Source organism: Bos grunniens, chromosome 8, assembly GCF_055505025.1.
Source record: "Bos grunniens cultivar Pamir isolate PY7600 chromosome 8, Bosgru_T2T1.0, whole genome shotgun sequence".
Classification (NCBI taxonomy): Eukaryota; Metazoa; Chordata; class Mammalia; order Artiodactyla; family Bovidae; genus Bos; species Bos grunniens.
In genome coordinates this window covers 70,705,934-70,723,727 of record NC_141172.1, presented here as the reverse complement: position 1 = coordinate 70,723,727, position 17,794 = coordinate 70,705,934, and the positions used below count along the sequence as shown (strand labels likewise).

The following is a 17,794-nucleotide window of genomic DNA, read 5'->3' as shown; positions in this document are numbered from 1 at the left end:
AGCTGAAACTCCAGTACTTTGGCCACCTCGTGCAAAGAGTTGACTCATTGGAAAAGACTCTGATGCTGGGAGAGATTGGGGGCAGGAGGAGAAGGGGACGACGAGGATGAGATGGCTGGATGGCATCACCAACTCGATGGACGTGAGTATGAGTGAACTCCAGGAGTTGGTGATGGACAGGGAGGCCTGGCATGCTGCGATTCATGGGGTCGCAAAGAGTCAGATACGACTGAGCAACTGAACTGAACTGAACTGACGGTTAATATGTCAAAAGATCCAAGGCAAAAGTGAAAAAATACAAGAATAGATGGATAATGTAAACACAGAGGTGGAAACCCTAAGAATGTATGGAAAGGAAAAGGTAGAAATCAAAAATAGCTAGACAGAAATGAAGAAGCTTTCCGTAGTCTCATTGGTGGATTTAATATGGCTAAAGAAAGAGTCAGAGAACTTGAAGACAGGTCAGATAGAAACTTTTCAAATTCTTTCTCCAAGGAACAAAAAGAACAAAAAACGTAAGAACAAAACACCCAAAAATTGGGGGACAATTTTTAAAATGTAATATATAATGGGAATACCAGAAGACAGAGAAATCGAAGTAGAAGAAATACTTGAAGTAGTTGTTAGTTGAGTGTTTCCCAACATACGACTAGGTGACTTCACTTTCACTTTTCACTTTCCTGCATTGGAGAAGGAAATGGCAACCCACTCCAGTGTTCTTGCCTGGAGAATCCCAGGGACGGCGGAGCCTGGTGGGCTGCCGTCTATGGGGTTGCACAGAGTTGGACACGACTGACGCGACTTAGCAGCAGGCATATTATATTCAAATATAAGTAAGCCAAAGATAAAAACAAAATCTTTAAAGAAACAAGATGAGGACAGACACTTTACCTATAAAAGGACAAGGATAAGGATTATAGTGGACTTATCATCAAAAACCATGCAATCAAGAAGGTGGGGTGAAATATTCAAGAACTGAAAAAAAAAAAAAATGAGCATTCTGTATCCAGAAAAATTATCCTTTAAAAGTGAAAGAAAAATAAAGACTTTCTAGAGTAAACAAAAACTGAGGAAATCCATTGCTAGCAGACCTATCCTGCAAGAAGTATCAAAAGAAGTTCTCCACATCATATTTCACTAGAGAACTACAACTTACTACAGTGAGATCCCAGGACAGACTTATTAGAAATGGCCAAAATATAGAACATTGATGACACCAAATGCTAGTGTGGATGTGTAAAACAGGGACTCTCATTCATTGCTGGCAGAAATGCAAAATGGTACAGACTCTTTGACAGAAAATCTGGCAGTATCTTACAAAATTAAACATACTTTTATCATACAATCCAGTAATTGCACTACTTGGTTTTCATCCAAAGAAGCTGAAAACTTGTTCACACAAAAACCCACACACATATGTCTATAGCAGCTTTATTCATGATTGCCAAAACTCTAAGCAACCAAGATGTCCTTCAGTAGGTAAACAGAGGAAGTGAGGTACATCCAGACAATGGAATATTATTCAGTGCTAAAAAGAAGTGAGCTATCAAGCCATGAAAAGGCATGGAGAAACTTTAAATGCATATTTCTAAGTGAAAGAAGCCAACTTGAAAAGGTTACGTATTGTATGATTCCAACTATGTAACATTCTGAAAAAGACAAAACTATGGAGATAGTAAAAAGATCAGTAGTTACCAAGGGTTGGAGACTGGGAAAAGGATCAATAGGTGGAGGACAAAGGATTCTTAATATAGTGAAACTATCTGTATGGCACCATAATAATAATAGACACATGTCATTATACAGTTGTCTAAACCCATAGATAAGGGGATTGTATAATGTATAAAACCCACAGTGCAGCTGGACTTCCCAGGTGACTCAGTGGTAAAGAATCCACCTTCCAATGCAGGAGACATGGATTCTATCCCTGGGTTGGGAAGATCGCCTGATAAAGGACATGGAAACTCACTCCAGTATTCTTGCCTGAGAAATCTCATGGACAGAAGAACGTGGTGGGCTATAGTCCACAGGGTCCCAAAGAGTCAGACACAACTTAGCAGCTAAACATGTACAGTTCAGTTCAGTCGCTCAGTCCTGTCCGACTCTTTGCGACCCCATGAACCACAGCACACCAGGCCTCCCTGTCCATCCTTGAGGCACTCCTTTTCCTGTTTGGAACCAGTCTGTTGTTCCAATGTCCAGTTCTAACTGTTGCTTCCTGACCTGTGTACAGGTTTCTCAAGAGGCAGGTCAGGTGATCTGGTATTCCCATCTCTTTCAGAATTTTCCACAGTTTATTGTGAACATGCACAAAACCCATAGAATGTCCAACACCAAGAATAAACCCTAATGTTAACTACAGACTTTGTATGATAATGATATGTCAGTGTAGGTTCATCAGGTGTAACAAATGTACCACTCTGGTGGAAGATGTGGGCAACGGGGTATACCATACTTGTCTAGGGTCAGGGGATATAAGGGAAATCTGTGTACATTTCTCACAGTTTTGCTATAAACTTAAATCTGCTTCAAAAAATGTTTTTAATTCTTCACAAAGAAGGAAAATAATTTAAAACTGAGATCTATATAATTAAAGGAAGAATGTTAAAGAAGGAATAGATGATTATCCTCAATTAGATAAGCTTTCACAAAGCCATCTCTATACTGTAGCACAGCCATGACAGACTTTAAATTTAGGTAGAGTGTCTCCCTATGAGTATTTAAAAGTGAAGCTCTTATTTTAGGTGACCTTGGTCAAGGCTTGGTTGTCTCCCTTCTTGAGATAATTATTTTGGAGATAATAGTATGCAACCTGAATCCAAAGGGAAACTAGAAACAGAAAGAATAATTTGATTATTTTTTAAAAAAGAAAAAATAGGTAGAGATCTTGGATCTTATTAAGCTGAATAGTAATTATTGGACAAATCAATCATATGTGATTTTATTTAACACAACACACATGAGTGCTCAATCATGTGCAACTCTTTGGCACTCCATGGACTGTAAACCACCAGGCTTCTCTGTCCATGGGATTCTCCAGGCAAGAATACTGGAGCGGGTTGCCATTTCCTACTCCAGGGGATCTTCCTGACCCAGAGATTGAACCCATATCTCTTATGTTTCCTGTGTTGGCAGGAGGATTCTTTACCACTGAGCCACCAGAGAAGCCCCCCAACACTTACATGCACAGGATTAAAAGCAGCAATGGAGGGGTGGGCAGGGGGTGGGAGGAGTGGTGAAATGAAGGACCAGAGAGATTGACTTCTCCAAGGTTACACATCTGGCAAATGACAAAACTGAAATTCAAACGCAGATCTTACTTCACATTGTGTGAATTACAAATAAATTACAAGAATCCAGACTTTTTCCAAGTACATAACTAAAAGTGCAGAGCTAGACAGCAGTGTGGTACTTCGTGACCTTAAGGAATTTTTGCAGCTTATGAAAGAATCTTATTCACATCCAGGAGAAATCAAAAATAAATAAATAAATAAAGCCTAGGAAAATCTGTGACAGTTGTGTCAAGCTATTGGTCACTGAATTACAATAGAGGTCCACTTGCCAACACTTCTCTAGAAAAGAGGAAGTCAGACTGGGGCTTTTTCGCTGGAGTCAGTTTTCTTTCTCCTGGAATGGCTAAGTCAGCACTAAAGGCCCCAGAAAACAGTCCCAGCTACCATCCCCCAGGGCATCTTCCTGCTGAATAATCACAACAGCTGGATCACACCAGCTGGAAAACATCTTTCCCTCCTCTGAACTGGCCTAGTACTTAATGTCTATACCATTCATCTGATATTTAATGTACACTCTATTCTATTGGTGACAGTATTTGAAATGCATTTCTCTTGTTCAAATGCTAAGCTATTTGAGGACAAGGACCTACTTGTTATCTTCCAAAGCATCCAGTAGTCTGCAGGCTGCCTGGTAGATGCACCAGCAACACTGATTAGTTAGTGACTGTTTATCCACTGCTGCAAGTAAAATTGTCCAAGTTTTCAGGGGTGCCACTGGTCTAGAGCAGGTGGTTTAGAAGTATCTTAATGAGCTCTAATGAGATGGTGCTCATTAAGTTTTACTAAGAAGTAAACTCTTAGTAAGAGGTCATCCTTTCCTCTATCTGACAAACATACCTGTACCCACAAAACACTACAAAAATGGTGAATTCATATTTGGAAAAATGGAATGTGACCATAAAAACAGCACTTTCACCTTCATCTTTTATTCAGATTAATATGCACATGCTCAGTCAATCAATCATGTCCAACTTTTTGTGATCCTATGGACTGTAACCCACCATGCTCCTCTGTCCATGGGATTTCCCAGGCAAGAATACTGGAGTGGGTTGTCCTGCCCTCCTCCAGTGGATATTTCCAACCCAGGGACTGAACCTGTTTTTACCTTCATTGGCAGCAGATTCTTTACCACTGAGCCATGGCTGGGGGTGGTGGGGAGAGGGCTGGGGATTATAGCATTGTTCCATCTGGTTGCCCATATCTTTATTTCTCTATCAAGAGTATGAACTTCTTCATGGCAGAAAGTATTCAAAGTGTGGTGCTGGAAAAAACTCTTGAGAGTCCGTCCCTTGGACTGGAAGGATATCAGTCTATCCTGGAGGAACTCAACCCTGAATATTCATTGGAAGGACTGATGCTGAAGCTAAAGCTCCAATACTTTGGCTACCTGACGCGAAGAACCAATACATTGGAAAAGACCCTGATGCTGGGAAAGATTGAGGGCAGGAGGAGAAGTGGTGACAGAGGATGAGATGGTTGAATGGCATCACTGACTCAATGGACATGAGTTTGAGCAAACTCTGGTAGATAGTGAAAGACAGATAGTGGCTTGCTGAAGTCCATGGGGGTCACAAAGAACTGGACATGACTTAGTGACTGAAAATAACAACAGCTCTCCATGAGACTGGTACCCAGGTCAAAAATCTTCTGTAAGAGTCAACTTAGAACCACAGAACAAGATACACTCCAGTTGAATTATCCTCTATTCCTGGCTAGAGTAGTTATCTCCCAATTCCTCTTTGCTTGCCTACCCAGATAAGCTACAGCTGACCAAGTAGAAGCCTCAAGTCTCCATTATCCCTCTCCTTTAAAGATTAAAAAAAAACAAAAAAAAGGCCCTGAATAGTGAAGTTTTTTCTTTCTTTCCTGTGATCCTAGTTCAGTTCTCTCTTATCCTGAAGTTTCCAAATAGTTCTTCGAGGGAATTTCAGACATCAAAATTATTGTCCTCATATCACGAAGATGTTATTCACCCTTTTCAGTCTTATTGTTTCACAAATACATACAGGAACTTTCTCAACCTGTATAATGTGGAATGCTGCCATTGCTCTGATGGCTAGTTTGTTTATTCATGGGGTTTTCAGAATGTTTGTAAGTTCTGAGTTTAGAATATAAGCATGTGAGATTAGCTGTTTGTTCTCAAGACATCTACTGAGAGTTTCCTAGTTATCTTCAGTTATACTAGCTACAAGCCATGTTATCTCCTTTGTGGTTGTACAGTCGCTAAGTCATGTCCAACTCTTTGTGACTCCATAGACAGCAGCACGCCAGGCTTCTCTGTCCTCCACTATCTCCTGGACTTTGCTCATGTTCCTGTCCATTGAGTTCCTGTCACCCTCATCCTCTGTCACCCTCAAACAAACTGGTTTGTTTGTGTTTTTTTGGCTGCGTCTTTGGCATGTGGGCTCTTCATCGCAATGTGCAGGTTTCTCTAGTTATGTTGCACAGGCTTAGTTGAACCATGGCATGTGGGATCTTATTTTCCCAACCAGGAATCAAACCTATGTCCCTTGTATTGGGAGGCAGATACTTAACCATGGGCCACCAGGGAAGTCCAAATTGTTATTTTTAAATTTCAAACTTTTCTTCACACCCATGTGGAAATATGAGGAAAAATGCACATTTGTCTTCTTCTGCAAAAATAACTTTTTTAATTTTTAATCTTCATATTTTATCTAAACATTATTTTGGAATCTAATGTTTTATCCTACAACAAATAAAAATATTTAAAAATGTTTTCCATGTATTTTTGGAAAAATTGTTGGCTTTTAAAAGGGGGAGTAAGACTTACTTACGCAGCTGTACTGTCTACCCCTAAAATGCTGAAAAAGACAAAACTGACATATCAAAAAGTTTTTTGATTCATGGAAGAGAAGAAACTTGGGGCGGGGATGTAAATAAATAGCAAAAATATAATGGAAGCTGTCTTTTCTTCAGGCCTTCCAGGTGGTTCAATACTAAAGAATATGCCTGTGGAGATGCAGGATCAGTCCCTGGGCCAGGAAGATCCCCTGGAGAAGGAAACGGCAACCCACTCCAATATTCTTTCCTGGAGAATTCCATGGACAGAGGAGCCTGCTGGATTACAAGTCCATGGGGTTGAAAAAGAGTCAAACATGACTCAGTGACTTAACAACAATTTTTTTCAGTTTTAGAAATGATAATAATTTACCACCTAACTTATTGTGTATTATGCAGCATAACATTGTTGAGTGGCACTTTAATGTCAGTTAAATGGTAGCATCATTTGAGATTTAGTGTCCCAGCATTGGCTGGAGAAATGAACATAATACCATTTATTTATTTATTGGTTTCACAACCCAGCCTGTGGAATCTTAATTCCCTGACCAGGGATCAAACCCACATCCTTTGCAGTGGGAGCTTGTGAAGTCTTAACTATTGGACCATCAGGGAATTTCCACTGAGGCTTTAATAAAGTTTCCATGTTAGACATTTGCTGAATGCCTGTTGGATGAAAAGTTATTTAAAGAAATTAGGACACTGTCACTTTCCAGGACTACAGTAGCTTGACAAATTATTTAGCTGCACACATGAAAAATGAGTTGGTGTCACATGTGCAGAATTGCACTTTTGTTTTCTTACAGATGAACCTATGGCTAGACTTGTAATTTTGCTTGCATTTGTCTGGTATTATCACTAACTAATGATCAAAGATGTTCCACATGAGCACTTGGCAGCAAGCACAAGTGTGTTGAATTATTTTTAATATCTAATGTTTTATCCTAGACCAACTATGTTGACATTTGCAGCGAGGATGCAGTGGCAGTGGTGGATAAAACTGCTGATGACTAACATAAATCTAGGAAGAGCACCAAACTCTCCTGGCAGTCATATTCTTCAACCCCAAATACTTGCAGGGGAGAAAAAAAAGATACCAATTTCTCTCTAAAGAGAAACTTTAGAGTGCCCTTGATGAAGGACAGGAAAGAAGTAGTAGTAGTATTAAATTTTGATCTCAGAGTACAAAACCTTTTAATATTCAGTGTGACAAAATGGGCCGTATGCCTACAGCACTTGTGGTACAAACTGAAGGACAATGGTCATTTTAAGGAAAAGCCCTCGGGTGATTATTTGAACTGGAGCTGAACTATCTGGTTGTTCTGTGGAACACCATTTTTACTTGAAAGAATGACTAACCATAATACTATGATTCTTTAGATTTGTGTCTTTAGCAGGTATTTTCTTGAAAATGGGGGCTTCCTGGTGGTTCAGATGGTAAAGAATCTGCCTGCAATGCAGGAGACTGTGGTTCAATCCCTGGGTCGGAAAGATTCCTCAGGAGAAGGGAATGGTAACCCACTCCAGAATTCTCGCCTGGAGAATTCCATGGACTGAGGAGCCTGGCGAGCTACAGTCCACGGGGTCACGAAGAGAAATAGGGACTTCCCTGGCACTCCAGTGGTTAAGACTTCACCTTCCAATACAGTGAGTGTGGGTTCAGTCACTGGTTGGGGAGATAAGAGCCCACATGCTTCATAGCCAGAAAACCAAAGTGTAAAACAGAAGGAATATTGTAACAAATTTTGTTCAGTTCAGTTCAGTTCAGTCACTCAGTTGTGTCCGACTCTTTGCGACCCCATGAATCACAGCACGCCAGGCCTCCTTGTCCATCACCAACTCCCGGAGTTCGCTCAGAATCACATCCATCTAGTTTGTGATGCCATCCAGCCATCTTATCCTCTGTTGTCCCCTTCTCCTCCTGCCCCCAATCCCTCCCAGCATCACAGTCTTTTCCAATGAGTCAACTCTTCACATGAGGTGGCCAAAGTACTGGAGTTTCAGCTTTAGCATCATTCCTTCCAAAGAAACCCCAGGGCTGATCTCCTTTAGAATGGACTGGTTGGATCTCCTTGCAGTCCAAGGGATTCTCAAGAGTCTTCTCCAACACCACAATTCAAAAGTATCAGTTCTTTGGCACTCAGCTTTCTTCACAGTCCAACTCTCATATCCATACATGACCCCTGGAAAAAGCATAGCCTTGACTAGACAGACCTTTGTTGGCAAAGTAATGTCTTTACAATATGCTATCTAGGTTGGCAAAGTAATGTCTTTTCAATATGCTATCTAGGTTGGTCATAAATTTCCTTCCAAGGAGTAAGCATCTTTTAATTTCATGGCTGCAGTCACCATCTGCAGTGATTTTGGAGCCCAGAAAAATAAAGTCTGTCACTGTTTCCACTGTTTTCCCATCTATCTGCCATGAAGTGATGGGACCAAATTCCATGATCTTCGTTTTCTGAATGTTGAGCTTTAAGCCAACTTTTTCACTCTCCACTTTCACTTGCATCAAGAGGCTTTTTAGTTCCTCTTCACTTTCTGCCATAAGGGTGATGTCATTGCATATCTGAGGTTATTAATATTTGATATTTCTTCCGGCAATCTGGATTCCAGCTTGTGCTTCTTCCAGCCCAGCGTTTCTCATGATGTACTCTGCATATAAGTTAAATAAGCAGCGTGACAATATACAGCCTTGATGTACTCCTTTTCCTATTTGGAACCAGTCTGTTGTTCCATGTGCAGTTCTAACTGTTGCTTCCTGACCTGCATACAGGTTTCTCAAGAGGCAAGTCAGGTGGTCTGGTATGCCCATCTCTTTCAGAATTTTCCACAGTTTATTGTGATCCACACAGTCAAAGGCTTTGGTATAGTCAATAAAGCAGAAATAGGTGTTTTTCTGGAACTCTCTTGCTTTTTCAATGATCCAGTGAATGTTGGCAATTTGATCTCTGGTTCCTCTGCCTTTTGGTCCATATTAAAAATCTAAAAAAAATAAAGAGAAATAATTTTTAGTATTTGTCATCTATGGTAAAATTGGAACTTCCAAGAAACAATAAGAATACTGGAAAACTTATATCTGCTGTTAAGAATCTGAGAGCTTTCCAGTACTTAGAGAATTTTTGATGAGGTTAGTGATTAATAAATGTGATTTTTTTAATGAACTCAATCAACATTTGGAAGATTTGCTTGACTAGTGAACTCCTATCTTCCAAATAACCAATCTAAGAAAATTACAAAATGATGCATGAATAATGATATATTGAAAGTGCAAGATTATCAATTCAATTTCACAAAACACGAACATTGCATTGATAAGGCCTCCCATTCTACATTGCACTAACCTTTAAGAAACTACTATTTGCTAAGTTTTGTTGAAGTATCAAAGATTAACATTTATCCAAAACAGCTGTGAAAATAATCCTTTTTCCAGCAACATAACTGTATGAAGCTCCTACCAAATACACTTCCAGAACAGCATATTGCAACACACCAAATCCAAGAACAGATATGAGAAAGCCACTGCCTGATCCACACATCAAGATTTGCAAAAAGAAGAAAAAAATCCACTCTATGTATTACATTCTTTGAAAATATAGTCCTTTTTATGCAAATGTGTTTTTTAAGTTAACATATAATAGGTATATTATTGTTCCTATAGAACAGCTGATAAATATTTTAAATTTCTCTATTTTAATTCTACCTCAGTAAATGTCAGTAAATATAACCTGCATCAACAAAACCACTTATGATTCCTCAATAATTTTTATGAAGTAAGAGGACCCTGAGAACAGAAAGTCTGAAATCCAGTACTCTTGGCTATCAATAGTCAATAGTGTCTTTTCAGCTGAATGCACCCTGGCCTGAAGTCTTACCAATGAAAGAAAACAGAAGACAGAGAAAAAGATAATTGCCTTTTGACCTTCTTTCCCAGATTCTCGAGTGTCCTTCTTCCCAGTCCTTGATTTGCTTTCCCTTCATTTACCTCCAAAGAAGTACCATCCTCTGCCACCCACTCTCCACCCCCGATCCTGTGATGAGGGAAGGTGAATGGAGAAGAGGGTACGTGTATCTTTTACTGCTTCAGCTCCCAGAGTTGGCATTGTTGTATTTCTTCCCAATGTTTTTTCTCCTGTAAGGACCCTTTAAGTTGACTGCATTGTAGGGAGGCAGCATGATTTACTGAAAAGGGCTGGTGAGCTTAGATTCAAATCTTGGCCCCACTCCTCACTATTCATGTGACTCTAGGCAAGCGGTTCAGTCTGAGTGAAACTCAGTTGCCTCTTCTGTAGAACACATGCTCAGCTGTTTCAGTTGTGTCTGGCTCTCTTGCAATCCTATGGACTGTAGCCTACCAGGTTCCTCTGTCCATGGGATTTTCCTGGCAAGAATACCTGAGTGGGTTGCCACCATGCCCTTCTCCAGGGAATCTTCCCAACCTAGGGATCAAACCCACATCTCCTGCATCTCCTGCATTGCAAGCAGATTCTTACTGCTGAGCCATCAAAGAAAGAATTAATTAATGTGCAGGATTATTGCTAGGTTTTCACAAAGAAAATATAGAATGGAACATAGAAGGTACTCAACATGTTTGAGCTCCTTTCCCTATTTTCCCCACTCTCTTCTTTTCTTGAATCCCCTTCCTGAAACCATGTAACTGAGATTGGGGTTTGAACCCACATGTTGAGACTCCAGCCTAGCCAAAACGCAGACTGGGACTTGAACTCATAGTCTCTTAACTCTTATCTTAACTGATATCACACCTGGTCTCAGGGCTTAATGATGCTCAGTCTCATGACTCCAAAAGAATTCAGTGAAAGACAAAGTGATAGGTAAGAAGTGGATTTATTTAGAAAGAAACACACTCCACAGATTGTGGACCATCTCAGAAGGTGAGAGCATCACCAGGGTACAGGGCTGTCAGGTTTTATGGGCTGTGCAATTTCATAGGCTAATGAGTGGAAGGAGTATGTCAGCTATTGTGGGGAAAGGGTGAGGATTTCCAGAAACCTGTCCACCACCTAATTTTTGACCTTTATGGTCAGCCTTGGAACTGTCATGGTGCCTGTGGTTGTGTCATTTAGCTTGCTAATGTGTTACAATGGGAATATACTGAGACTCAAGATCTAGTCAGCTCGTCTGCCATCTTGGACCAATTTGATTCTAATTAGTTTATGTCCTGTCCTGGGGAGGTGTCATTCTTTCAAAGGGTGAGCCCTGCACCCTTCCCTCCTGTTTCACTCCCACTTTCCAGGGCCTGGAGGAAGTCGAAGAAATCTATGAAAAGGTCAGAGTGTGGTCTAGAGCAGGGGTCCTGAATCCCCAGGCCAGAAATCAATATTGGTCAGTGGCCTATTAGGAATAGGGCCACAAAGCAGGAGGAGAGCAGCAGGTGAGCAAGCAAACTTCATCTATATTTACAGTTGCTCCCCATAATTCATATCCCCCCAGTCCATGGAAAAATTGTCTTCCATGAAATCCATCCTTGATGCCAAAAAGGTTGAGGTCCACTGATCTAGAGAACACTAATCCACCCCAGTCTAGAATGGGACAATAATTCTTGTCACCATCTCCAGCCTCTGTATAAGGGAGCCTGAGAAAAGATAAACCTTTTCCCTATGTCTTATTCTTCTTAATCAAATAATTCTGCTTTTTTTTTTTTTTAAGGAGAAGGAGATGATAAAAGTAAAGCCCTAGAAGATCTTCAGCCTGCACATTCATGCTACAAGCAGAAGCCTCTCTGGTTTTCATCCGGATAATGTTATTGCAGGACCCAGCTAGCCTGGGATCCAGAGTTAAGCTGGCTCCCTGTTGAACAAGATGGGACATTTTTGAGACAGGCATATGGTAACTCAAGCAGACATCCAGTGCATTGCAAAAGGATCTGGATTCTCTGCATAGGATGCCAGGAGTGATTTGCACTCATACCTTCTTGTCTTTGCCTCCAAAAGTTATCTGTGGCTGATACCCTGATGGGGACATGACCCCATTGCTTGGGCGGGCCAGAATGAATTCAAACTAGTGGGTGTCCTGGAGACAGGATTTCCAAGCCCAAGAAGCTATAGCAATAAATGGTTTTCCAGGGGAGTCTGCTCCAAAGCTTTGTGTTTATGATTTTCTTTCCAAGAACCCCTCGGGGAAAAGGGTCATACTTTCAAGCAGTGTTTTCCAACTTAACAAAGCAGCCCCTTCCTGGGCCATTCTGACCCTGGACTTCTGTCCAAGGCATTAGTGAACTCTCCTCTGAGGAGGCCACTCTTGCCCCAGCTCTGGCACCTCTTCTGTGATGGTGTTCAGGGTCTGGAAAGGATCTTTTTGTTTTATTGCCTCATTGATCATTTCTCTATGCTTGGAGAAAACAAGTGAAACTTGAGATACCTCACGCAGTTGGGGCAAAGAGGAATTAGTGGGAAGCTGCTTTTATAGGCAATACATAGGATTACAGGGCTTCCCTGGTGGCACAGATGGTAAAGAATCTGCCTGCAATGCAGAAAACACAGGTTTGATCCCTGGGTCAGGAAGATCCCCTGGAGAAGGGAATGACTATCCACTCTAGTATTCTTTCTGGAGAATCCCATGGACAGGGGAGCCTGGCTGGTTACAGTTCATTGGATCACAAAGAATCAGACACAACTGAGTGACTAACACTTTCTTTTTTCATAGGGTTATAAATTTGAAATACTCAGTCTATCTGCTTTTCTGTATTCCTAAATGATTTTCCAGCATTAACTGGATCTACCCAGCCTGCCTCTTCCTGACAGAAGTGAAACTACCATTCAAGGCATTCCTTATGGTGACTCCAGCCAATTGTTAAATTTATAACCAAAGATAAACTTTCAGTACTGTATTAGTCAGGGTCCTCCAAAGAAACAGAACCAATAAGAATATACATGTAAATAGGTAGATAGATAAGATAGGTAGATGATAGATTATGAAGAATTGGCTCATGCAATTATTAAGAAGAGGTGGCAAGAATACACAGAAGAACTGTACAAAAAAGATCTTCATGACCAAGATAATCACGATTGTATGATCACTCACCTAGAGCCAGACATCCTGGAATGTGAAGTCAAGTGGGCCTTAGAAAGCATCACTACGAACAAAGCTAGTGGACATGATGGAATTCCAGTTGAGCTATTTCAAATCCTGAAAGATGATGCTGTGAAAGTGCTGCCCTCAATATGCCAGCAAATTTGGAAAACTCAGCAGTGGCCACAGGACTGGAAAAGGGCAGTTTTCATTCCAATCCCAAAGAAAGGCAATGCCAGAGAGTGCTCAAACTACCATACAATTGCACTCATCTCACACGCTAGTAAAGTAATGCTCAAAATTCTCCAAGTCAGGATTCAGCAATATGTGAACCGTGAACTTCCAGATATTCAAGCTGGTTTTAGAAAAGGCAGAGAAACCAGAGATCAAATTGCCAACATCCACTGGATCACGGAAAAAGCAAGAGAGTTCCAGAAAAACATCTATTTCTGCTTTATTGACTATGCCAAAGCCTTTGACTGTGTGGATCACAATAAACTGTGGAAAAAATCTGAAAGAGATGGGAATACCAGACCACCCGACCTGCCTCTTGAGAAACCTATATGCAGGTCAGGAAGCAACCATTAGAACTGGACATGGAACAACAGACTGGTTCCAAATAGGAAAAGGAGTACGTCAAGGCTGTATATTGTCACCCTGCTTATTTAACTTATATGCAGAGTACATCATGAAAAACACTGGGCTGTAAGAAGCACAAGCTGGAATCCAGATTGCCGGAAGAAATATCAATAACCTCAGATATGCAGATGACACCACCCTTATGGCAGAAAGTGAAGAGGAACTCAAAAGCCTCTTGATGCAAGTGAAAGAGGACAGTGAAAAAGTTGGCTTAAAGCTCAACATTCAGAAAACAAAGATCATGACATCTGGTTCCATCACTTCATGGCAGATAGATGGGGAAACAGTGGAAACAGTGTCAGACTTTATTTTGGGGGGCTCCAAAATCACTGCAGATGGTGACTGCAGCCATGAAATTAAAAGATGCTTACTCCTTGGAAGGAAAGTTATGACCAACCTAGATAGCATATTGAAAAGCAGAGATACTACTTTGCCAACAAAGGTCCATCTAGTCAAGGCTATGGTTTTTCCAGTGGTCATGTATGGATGTGAGAGTTGGACTGTGAAGAAAGTTGAGCACCAAAGAATTGATGCTATTGAACTGTGGTGTTGGAGAAGACTCTTGAGACTCCTTGGACTGCAAGGAGATCCGACCAGTCCATTCTAAAGGAGATCAGCCCTGGGTTTTCTTTAGAAGGAATGATGTTAAAGCTGAAACTCCAGTACTTTGGCCACCTCATGCGAAGAGTTGACTCATTGGAAAAGACTGTGATGCTGGGAGGGATTGGGGGCAGGAGGAGAAGGGGACGACAGAGGATGAGATGGTTGGATGGCATCACCAACTAGATGGATGTGATTCTGAGCGAACTCCGGGAGTTGGTGATGGACAAGGAGGTCTGGTGTGCTATGATTCATGGGGTCGCAAAGAGTCGGACACAACTGAGTGACTGAACTGAATTGAACTGAACTGAACTGAATTATGGATACTGATTCCCATAATCTACTGTCCAAAGGCTGGAGGCCTAGGAAAGCTGTTAATGCATTAATAGTTCCAGCCTGAAGAGTCTGAAGGCTTGAGAACCAGGGAGCCAATGGTGTAAATCTCAGGGAAAGAGCAGAAGATTGAAATCTCAGGTCAATCAGATGAGTAGGAAGCAGAAAAGGGCAAATCCTTCTTCTCTCTCCATTTTGTTCTACTCATGCCCTCACTGAATTGGATGAGGCCCACCCACATCCAGAAGGGCATGTACTGAGTTCACCGATTCAAATGCTGCATCTAGTTTCACCCAAAGACATGCTCACACATCCAAAAATAATATTTAATCCAGGCATCACTTGGCCCAGTTACGTTGACTCATAAAATGAACCATCACAAGTCCTGTTGGGAGCCACACATTCTTCAAAGAGAAATATGCTGCATATTATTCTCCCCAGCCACTATGCTACAAAGCATGATACATAAAATACCTTAACTGAGAGGTTCATGTTAATAAAGCTTTCTCTCATGAAGCGTCCCAGACAAGAGAGTCCTGGATTCGCAAGGTGATGGAAAGCTGTGTCAAAATTAAGGATCAACCTGTTCCCGGCTGAATTTAAGGTTCTTATCTCATCACAAAGAATTCAGAGATGAGAGAGGGAGGTCAAGAAAGGAAAGTGAGAATCTACTTAAGTAAAAATGCACTCTCAGAGTGCGAGCAGTTGGACAGGTGAGTAGCTGCTGCCCTGGGTTTCTTCCACAAGTCAGTTAGGAGGCGCATATCAATGAAGGGTTGGAATTTTCATTGGGGAGGAGGGTGTTGGAAGGTTGTATTCCCTAATTCTCAACCCAGCTCCACCTTCCCAAGCAGGGGAGGGGTTTTTATTGTTATTTAGCTTTTGTCAGCATCATGGCATTGATACATGATGGGAACTTCTTATCTACAAAGCTAAGACCCTGATGCTGGGAAAGATTGAGGGTAAGAGGAGAAGGGGGTGGGAGAGGATGAGATGGCATCCTCTGACACAATAGACATGAGTTTGAGCAAACTCCAGGAGATAATGAAGAACAGGAAAGCCTGGCCTGCTGCAGTTCATGGGGTCCCAAAGAGTTGGACATGACTTAGTGACTGAACAACAACAAATTTTATTATAATGAGAGCAAAATGACCAACAGGTTACATATGAACACAGTAGATTCCTACGTTTCCCCACTTTCCTTTGTCTACCTCCAGGACACTTACCACCCAAAAGGTGTGGTTTCCTATCTGTCTGGAGATTATTGCTCTTCGTCTGCACATGGACCCCCCACAGTTTATAAGACACATGATTTCCAGCCATCTGCTCCTTGCCTCCCTTTCTTTGCTCATATTGGGCTACCTGCCTCTTATAACAAACCTAGGCTTCTGAACTCCAGTACTCCTGCCTGGAAAATCCCATGGACGGGGGAGCCTGGTAGGCTGCAGTCCATGGGGTCGCGAAGAGTCGGACACGACTGAGCGACTTCACTTTCACTTTTCACTTTCATGCATTGGAGAAGGAAATGGCAACCCACTCCAGTGTTCTTGCCTGGAGAATTCCAGGGACGGGGGAGCCTGGTGGGCTGCTGTCTATGGGGTCGCACAGAATCGGACACGACTGAAGCGACTTAGCAGCAGCAGGCTTCTGAAAGAGCAACCACTACTGCAGGCACAAGGAACCTGGGACTACTTTGGACCACTCTGAAAACACGCTAAGCACCACAGGACAGCAGAGGATCAGGTCCTACAGGACTTCCAAACTGGTACCCAGAGGTGCTCACTTAAAGGGCCTATTGCTCACTTACAACGCTTCAAGCCAACTAGGAGCTCTAACAGTTCTTGAAAGTGAGAGGAGAGAGATAACTTGCAGTTTGCATATTATACAAGAATCTAAGGGACCCCAAGCCCCCAGGCCACAGACCCATATTGGTCTGTGGGCACCAAATGTTAACTTCTCCCACCAGGTGGGGATTTCAGTATCTGCAAAACAATTCAAAGACATTGCTGTGTTTATCCCTTGATGGGGAACCAGGACCATGCCCCAAGGCTGCATTATTGTTTCCTTTGACTGTTCCTCCCAAGTCTCCACATACCCTCCCTTCTTCAATTAGCAAATGTTTTAACCTGCTCATTGGAACTCAGGAAAGGTCATGGAGGCTGAATGAAGCCTACTTCCTGTAGTCAAGAAATGGGGAACACAAAAAGGCTTTTGTGCCCAGGAGTCCCACACATCCTGCTCGGTATTAATTTTAAAGCTATTTTGTTTGTTATGTAACCTAGAGTAAGTCTGTAAATAAATTAATGTTGTAGGAAGACAGGGTTTTCAGTGTGAGGGGAGGGAGATACAAAGATGGAATCAGAGAAGCTGAGGGAAAATTCTGTGATGTTTTATGTGAATTAGATGTTTAAATATGAAGTGTTTGTGTGTGCCGAAATGCCACACCCCACTAATAGGAACCAGAATTCATTGAGAAACACTGACTCCAGGCTTAGACAAGGAAAGAACAAGATGAACCTAACACATCTTGAGCTGAAAAGGGGGCAAGCACTCAAAGACAGATGGATACAGGTCAAAAAGAACACTGTCTTGAGGGGCTCTCTTTGTCCAAGATTGGGGTGGAACAACAAATGTGGTAAATTACAACATTGAAAAAATTCATAAAGTAAAGTTGATTCATGCAAAATAGAGAGGGTGAGCAGGGATAGGATGGGGAAGAGGAGAAGAAAGGAGTAGAGAGAAATAAGAACAAATGGGAAATCTTTTTCTATAGAAAGATGCCTGCTAGTAACTGTAAAATTAGAAAACCTTCCAATGCAGTAATTGATTCAGGGAAAGATCATCCATATACGTTGAAAACAAAACTTCAAGGTATCACCCCACAAATTACTTATTATTTGGAGGATGTCACAGTCCATGTGTGGGGTTAGAAAAGAATTTTCAGACATGAGGCAGAGAGAGGAGAATAAAGTTTATCAGAGTGGGAGATGCTGTTAGAACAGTGGGCCAGCTCAAAGGAGAGCTGAAAGCTTTCGCAGACTTGCAGCCAATTTTTATAGCCTCAGGACAGAGAAAATTTCTACTGGAATGGTGGCATTACTTGA

At 41.6% G+C, this 17,794-nt stretch overlaps 1 pseudogene across 1 annotated transcript in view; it reads left to right on the top strand.

Annotated features, from left to right (window-relative positions):
• The first annotated feature begins 15,372 nt into the window (after positions 1-15,372).
• Positions 15,373-17,794, top strand: part of LOC147367391 (protein S100-A11 pseudogene) — a 28,898-nt pseudogene continuing 26,476 nt past the window's right edge. The window contains exon 1 of the transcript XR_015168817.1: positions 15,373-15,403. The product of XR_015168817.1 is annotated as a protein S100-A11 pseudogene (transcript). The remainder of the gene's footprint in view (positions 15,404-17,794) is intronic.